The sequence below is a fragment of the Callospermophilus lateralis genome, unplaced genomic scaffold, assembly GCF_048772815.1.
Source record: "Callospermophilus lateralis isolate mCalLat2 unplaced genomic scaffold, mCalLat2.hap1 Scaffold_123, whole genome shotgun sequence".
Taxonomy (NCBI): domain Eukaryota; kingdom Metazoa; phylum Chordata; class Mammalia; order Rodentia; family Sciuridae; genus Callospermophilus; species Callospermophilus lateralis.
The window spans coordinates 2,101,841-2,110,015 of NW_027512416.1; the positions used below are offsets into that span (position 1 = coordinate 2,101,841).

Below are 8,175 nucleotides of genomic sequence, written 5' to 3' on the forward strand. Positions count from 1 at the left end.
ATTAAATATAAATTAACACTGGTTGATATTGCCATAGAAAAACATTGCATGTATAAACTCAATCTGCATTTAAAAAATTCTTCTAGCATATTCATCTAAGTGAGATTTCTTTGAGAGAATAAACATTAAATAAAATATTGTGGCTTGTTAAATACAGACAAATTAGATACAAAATACAATTACAGGTGTTCTTCCTTGCAAAATAAATTTAGAAAATTCTCAGGAGACCTAGCCAATCTTTACTTTTTATATTACTAATTGTAAGAAATATTAATAATTTTAGAACACAAGTAAAACCTATTTTAGACATGCAGTTATACTCTTTTATAAAATTCTTTCAGTACATTGAAAAATATACATTGATGATTTCTCCTAGTTCTTGTTATTTTGTTATTCTTAATCTTAAATAACAATTTCTATTTTATTACACAGAACAATTGATATTTGACTTGTAAAAATAACTGTACCACTACTCCTTCTTTGGGGCATGAAGTTAACTATGTAGATCTGTCCTAACATGAAACTCTTTTGACTTATCTCCTTTCACTTTATGTTTTCAAATGTCTACTCCTACTTCTGAGCAAGATGGGTGGAGGAGGAAAGATCATAAGATACCACACCTACTCTCTAAACCATTCTTATTCTTATAAAAAAAGACAATTTTTTAGAACTTTTACAAGTCATCTACATTCCCTTCAAGTTTAATAGGGAAGGCAGATCATAAAAAGGCTGGACCACCTACCTCCAACCCTATCGCTATGACTTATATCTTCCTATATCCATCCCTTGCTCTTCTGCCATTTTATAGAAACCACTTTACCAAAACTTCCTGCCAAAAATGCTATATGGGTTTTTATCTTGTTTTTGTTTCTCTCATTGACATATAACATAATATTCAAAGTGTTTTCTTTCTAAGTCTTTACCATTCATAGAATCTTTTTATTTCCTTCCATTGGACTAGTTAAAAAGTTAAAGAAGACTTTATTGAAGACTATTTTAGTAGGGAAGGCAGTCTGAACTCAATTCTATTGAACCAAAAGAAGGGAGAGTGTTAAGTGTCAAGGTAACCCAGCACCTAAAGTACTAGAAAGCACTCAGGGTAAGGGAGATTAGTCAATGGAATTAGACCATTTTTACTTGCTAGTTGATGTTTTTCTGAGTTAAGACTCCTCTACCATAGTCACTAGAAAACAATATATATATATTTACGCTCTGCACAGGTTCACTTTATTGAGTGGAAGGCTTACAGGTCCACTGGCCCCTCCCTCCCCACGGGGACACTTATTCCTTCCAATGCAAGCAGGCATCTATAAGCAATTCTGAGTCACTGTCCCCCACAGGCACAAAGGGTAGGTGCTTCCAAAGGATCCCTTGTCTGTAGCAGCAGATGGTGTCTTATGCAACAGTGGCAGAAAGCAGGACTCGCAGTTTCTCAGACACTGGGGTCTTCCTTGCTCCTGAAGAGGGGCAGTACTCGTTGTAGATGAGCTTGAAGAGGAAGAGGTGGAAGAGGGTGATGAAGGAGGCCACGCTGAACCAGAAGAGGAAGGGCAGCCCTGGGTCCTGCTGGGTCATGTGCTCATTGAGGGCCAGAATGGCCTTGAGGTGCAGCGTGGGCCGCAGGTCCTGCAGGTGTGTGAGGTCAGTGGAGATGAGGAGCAGCGGCCTGATGGGCTATGTTACCATGACTGAGAAGGTGTGGCTCCCGCAGGCCGAGGTCAGCTCCACTGGGTTGTCCAGGCAGCCCGCCTCATAGGCGAAGATCTTGACGGGCTGGCTGCGGGACTTCACAGACACGTGCAGGTAGGGCTTGCCCTCGGCGTCGGTCAGGTCGATGTGATAGTTCGTGTAGCGGATGCCGTGCTGTTGTGCAGCACGTCCGGGTCGCCCTGGAACTGCAGGTGGTTCTCCATGAACTGCAGCCCCCCCAAAGCTGAGCATCATGCCCTGAAGGACGCCCTGAGCGCCCACCTTCATCAGGCCCTTGCAGCCAGCTTCTGGGGGATCAGCCTCCACAGGTCAGAGTGCTGCAGGATCTGCTGCACCAAGGACAGCTGGGCGGGCCACAGGTTCTTGGTGTGCATGGTGATGTGGTTGCTGAAGCAGTGGTCTTCACAGTTGAGTTTGGCTTCCAGCTGGTCTCGCTTCTGTGGCTCAAGGAGGGACTGAGCAGAGGGGCTGGCGAACAGGAGAGCATGTATTAGAGTCTCAGGTTCAGGGTCAGGCCTCATGGCCTGTGGGCGTCTGGTGATCTTCATTTCCACCACTGGGCAAAACAGCTGCACCCAGAGGCGCTGGTAGTCCGGAAGCAGCTCAACGGCGGGCATCTCCAAGAGCTCCAGCATCTCCTTCGGGGCCAAGTCCTGGAGTGCCTTCAGCTCCTTAGCGGCTTTGCTTTTGAGAATTTAGAGGTTGATGGGGCCTGAGACATACACCACCCAGAGGACCATCTCACCGAATTGCGTCTTGGGAGCCACCTGGAGCTGGTTTACTAGCTTTTTGGCAGCCACCACTACCAGGTGCCCCTGCTGAGAGGGCATTGATGTGGATCTGCCCGAGTAGAGGAGGAACTGATGATCTCCGACCTTCTCCAGGATGCTGGTGAAGGCTTTCAGAACCTGCCTGCAGTGAGCCCCATAGTCTGCAGCGCGGCCACGTGCTGCGTTGGGTTGTTGAACTGAATGCACTGCAGATAGACGTGGAGTCTGCCCCGTGAGACAGAAAGTCCTCCTGCAGCAACACACAGTCACAGCCAGACCCCTCGGCAAGACAGGAGGCTGAGGCGGGCTCAGGGCCGGCGGCTGAAGGGCCAGGGCCTAGGCTTCCTAGCTGCAGGCAGCGCACCCTGCGCAGCAGCCCCTCCAGCATCAGCAGCACAGCCTCTACAGCTTCGGCCAGCATGTTCAGTGGGCGCAGATGCAGAAGGGCACGAAGTCCGGCGCCACGGGGGTGGGGGTGGGGCTCCCGCTCTCCAGGAGTCACCCACAGCCGATCTGCAGTCATGTTCAGGGCTAGGAAGCCAATGGCCACCAAGACCTGCACTCCTGGGCCCAGCGCAACGGCCTCGCAGCGATCCTGCAGGCCGCGCCAGGCGTGGGTGGCCGCCCCCAGGCAGGAAGAGGGCTCAGTGGCGCCCAGCTCACAGCGGGCCCAGGGCTGCCGGCGCAGGCCTCCCGCCACCCGGCGCTCACCGCACCCTGGAGCATGTAGCAGCAGCAGGAGGCCAAGCAGCATCAGAGGTGGCGGGCCCAGCTGTTTAACAGGAGTCCTGGCAGCCCCTTGAGCCGCTGCTGCAGCCACATCCGGCAGCCAGGCGCGGGCTAAGGCGTGGACGTACCTTGGCCGCCACCCAGCCCACGAGCCAGGCCAGCCCTGCCTCACTCCCTGGCTAGGACCACGGAGCCCACCCTGACACCCGCCACAGCCTCCTGGAGAGCCACCGCCACCGCTTCCTCCTCCTTCTTGGTTACCTCCCTGACAAGAACTTCTTAATGGTTACATTTCAAAGGAATTGCTTCTAGGTCTTTGAGAAAGATATATATTGCTGAATTGGAAAAAGGGCAAGAATCTGGTAGAATATTTTATCTGAAAAGGGCAAAAAAATTTCAAGTGCAAATTTTACAAAGTAAATGTTCTAAGTAAAGCAATAACAGGGCCCTAACATTTGGGGAAAATACCTAATTTTTAGTTAAGCTGCAAGGGGAAGTAAGATTAGAAGTAATTTCAGCCATCTTGGTCCATGAAATAAAGAAGGAATCTAAGGAGGTGAAGATGGAAGAGAGAAACTGGACCCTCAAACCTTTTTTTTTTTTTTAAATATTTGTCTATCAGTGTCTTAAGACATTCTCCAGAATTCTCAATAACGTGATTTCACGTTGCTTTTGAATATTAACTTTTTTTGTCACATGAAACCAGAGGATACCTAAATAATAGCCACTGTACACAGGCACAGTCTCATGTGTGATACTGTCTTATGCCTCTATCAAACTGCAACCCAATTGCCTCTGAGAAAAGAAAAAAAGAGACAATTGAAAAATGTTTGCCTGATTTCTTGTCTCCCAAGCATATCTGAAATCAACAATGATATGTAAAAATCTAGGTTACATCATGCATGGTGGTAGAAGCCTGTAATTGCAGCAACTCCGGAAGATGAGGCAAGAGAATCACAAGTCTAAGACCAGCGTCAGCAAATTAGTAAGGCCCTGAGCAATTTAGTGAGACTCTGTCTCAAAAATTAAAAATAAAAACGGATGGGGATGTGGCTAGCTGGTTAAGGGCCCTTTGTTTAATCTCAATCCCTGCTATAACAACAACAACAAAACCAATCTAGGTTAGTTTTGAAGATATGAAGAGAAACATTGCTTCTCCCTTTTTATGGTTGATGCAATCTTAACATATGAATCCTGGATGTAATAAAAGTGGTGTTGTGCATGTTTTACCCTGTCTTTTAGTTCCCTTTCTGGATGTAGAATCACCCTGTGAGGTTTGCTGAAGGATAAGAAAACAGCACATTAAAATGCATTTCTAAACTATAGGACTACCTACACCTCAAACACAGAAAAATATAAAAGGAAAAAAAAAGATCGTATAAAACAAGAATTTTTACTATATTCACACCTTTTATAAGTGAAACCACTATTAGATTTATTAACCTTTGTCCAAAGTTAATTTCTGCATCTGGATTGGGAAGGGAAAATTTTTTGCTAGTTAAAATGTAAAACATTTAAGTAATCCATCACATATTTAGTGAACAGAAAACCACACTCAAATGTATGATTTAAATTACTCTGTGATCAGGAGAAATATGATTTCATTGATAATGCAAAATAAATGCTGGAAAGGACAGCAAAACTACCAAAGGCACATAGTGGAGACAATTCTTACATTACAGATGAATGGCAGAGGAAGAAAAAACATTTTTAATTTGGGAAAAGAGGAGTGATTGTTAATCATATAATTCTACATTTACAGGGAAGAGGCTATTTTAGTTATTGGATTTAAATGCTGAGTAGCTATTATCATTTCTTTCCAATACTGGGCATTGGATTCAGGAACACTTTATTACTGATCTATATCCTTAGTCCTTTTTAATTTTATTTTTCCTTTAATTTTGAGAGTGTCTTGCCATGTTGCTGAAGATCTTGCTGACTTAATAAGACTGGCCATGAATTTGCAACCCTCCTGGCTCAGCCCCTTAAATTATTAAGCATCATTTAACTCAGCAGCTATTATCATTTTTTTATTATTGTATGAACAAATGTATCCATTTGGTTATGTATTAGTGCTTGCTGTATGCTTCTTTTTTTTTCCTCGCCGTGAGATACTAACAAACAGAATATATTGAAGTCTCTCTGTGTCCTCACATAACTCTATCCTAGCTGAAGTACACAGAAAATAAATAAATGTGACAGGTAATGATAAACGATGTTTCAAAAAATAAAACTAGAGAAAAGGATAGAGAATAAGATAGAGTAATGCTTTATTTTGGATTAGATACTCAGCAATAATATCATGGAAACTCAATGTGAATAGAAATATAAATGTATAAGTGGGTGGAATATATAAATAACCCTATAAAATCCTAGCTGAGGGAGAAGCAAGTGCTGAAAATGTGAGAGGTATTTGCATAACAAAAAGATTGATATGACCAGAGCAGATTGATCAAAGGAAAACAAGATAGAAAATTAAGTTGCAGTGGAAGGGTATTGCTTTTGCTAGCAAATGAAAATAGAAAGAAAAAAATGCCAAAGTCAGTTTTAAAACATGTAACAGTTGCAGAGCAACAATGGTTATGTTGAAAGCATGAAACTGTTACAGATACAAATTCTACAAAGTGACTGACTGGAAATGTAAAGACTAATGTCAGTTAATAGTCCCATCTGATAGTAGAAAGGAAAACTAGATTCCAACTTGTCTTCCCCATAATCCCAAATGCTGGTGTTGAAGGGTAATTTTGGTTTTTCAGTCTTGCTCTGTGCAGTCCTTTTTCCTCAACATCTTCAGCCTGTAGATTTTTTAAGTTAGTCTTGAGGTAAGAAATTTCAATATAAAAATAGCCATTGGGTTGCTAACTCTGGTAGATAAGACTGTATTATTGTCTTCCTATTCTTCCTGCAAAACAGTGAAGATCTGTATCAATATATCTAAACTGAGCAAAGCTATAATACAGAAAGAACTCTGATATGTGCAGAAACTCAGGCAGGCAGGAAAAGCAGGACACTCATTAGCACCATAATAGCATTCTCAACAAGAATTTACATAGAATTTTTGAAAGAATACAATTGAAATGCTTAATGAAAATTATCCCTAGTTAGTCTTTCAGAGGCAAACACATATACCTTTATGTCCATTTACTTCAGTTTTAAAATCATTTTTATATATTAATTTTAAAACAATAGCAAAAGCAGTTCAAAATTTTAAAATGCAAATTAAATGTAATACAGAATATCCCAATGAAATAAAATTTATCTAAAGAGATGGTAGTAAGAGTAACAGATGTGTGCATTTTAGACTTAAAAATGTGTTAATAAATTTATAAATTTAAAAAGAGATAGGTTAAGGTGTTAGTTCTCAGTAGTTGAAATATAAAATGTTAACAGAAAGAACAGATGTTGCTAATCTTTCATAGATAATATTGTAGACAAGTCTGCAATGCACATAAAATAAGTCAACAGACAACACACCTCAAAACATTTTAAAATTTTAATAATTTTTGTAAGAACAGAACAACTCGGGGCTAGGGTTGTGGCTCAGTGGTAGCATGCTCACCTAGCACATGCAAGGCCCTGGGTTTGATTCTCAGCACCACATAAAAATAAGTAAGCAAAATAAAGGCATTGTCCAACCACAATTAAAAAATATATAAATTTAAAAAGAACAAAACATCTCTAACTTTCTACTTTTCTTTATAAAGTTTATATATCAAAATCTCTTTTATATCCTGGGTTTTGTAATATTTGATGTATTACTAGCACTAAGAGTTTCCTATAAAAATAACAATAACAAAAACAAGCCACCCATTGAGGTAAAGTTAGAAAGAGCTCTCAAAGTGCTCTGTAATCTTATAATGTCCTCCATGATATAGCCATGAATCCAAGATGTAGACATCCTGACCATTTCAGCATATCCTTTTCTTTTTGAAATTCCATCTGTTCTCACCTCTTACAGGCATCTCTTCTCATATGTCTCACTTTTTAAATTGAGCACTGAGGAGTTCATCTCTTTTCTTTTGAGCCCCCCCCATTAGCATCAAGCACACCCATATTATTTAATTCAATATGTAAGATATCTTTCCTTCAATATTTAAAACACAATGCTTATATCTATAAAGATAGACACCTGACATAGAATGAGAATACTCCTTGGACAGGGATGTGTAGAATTGTTTGAATGGAGCCTCATACAGCCATTTTATTAGTGTCATCTCTAGTTAATAAATGATTGAACTGAGGCTTAATGAGTTAAAGACACATGGACAAGATCAGATAACTAGGTAATGGAAACTCTCAAGTTTGTGTATCTCACTATGAAGTTAAGCTTCCTTTTATATCACTTGAAAAATATATGTGCACTACTTGGGAGAGATAATTACAAATATCCCTACTTAACAAAATATTTGTAGTTACATAGAAATGAAGCTAACATCTAAAAGCCTTCCTGAATAAATTACTCTCAAATGAATATATTAATGATTCAAATATAAAACCTGCTGTAAAAGACTGATTTATAAACAATTTTTTAAAGGTAAGATCATCATTATTAATATAGAATATTAAATTTTAAATTTCTCATTAAACATTTAAAAGTTATAAAGTGAAAACAATTCTCTCTTAGAAAACTGAAAATATATGTCAGAGATAACTTGCAGAATCAAATAAAATGAGAAATTATAAAGAGTTAACTAATTCCTTAACAGATAAACATTTTTTAAAATTTTTCACATTTAATAATGCTTACCTTAAATGAAGCATGTGTACTTTTAAGGTATGTGAAATTCATATTACAAAAATATAAAAATTATACAACCCCATGATAAAAACTTACTTGAAATGCACATATATCATGTAAATCACTTAATTTCCTCATTTTTTGAAATGGATTATGTTGGAATAATATTATTTCACAAATCTGCCTATGGCATTTTGCCATAGGCAGCAAACAATATCCCCAAAAGGG

At 39.9% G+C, this 8,175-nt stretch overlaps 1 pseudogene; it reads right to left on the reverse strand.

Annotated features, from left to right (window-relative positions):
* Window positions 1–1,367: 1,367 nt before the first annotated feature.
* Window positions 1,368–3,302, reverse strand: LOC143640142 (uncharacterized protein KIAA2013 pseudogene; annotated as a pseudogene).
* Window positions 3,303–8,175: the final 4,873 nt, after the last annotated feature.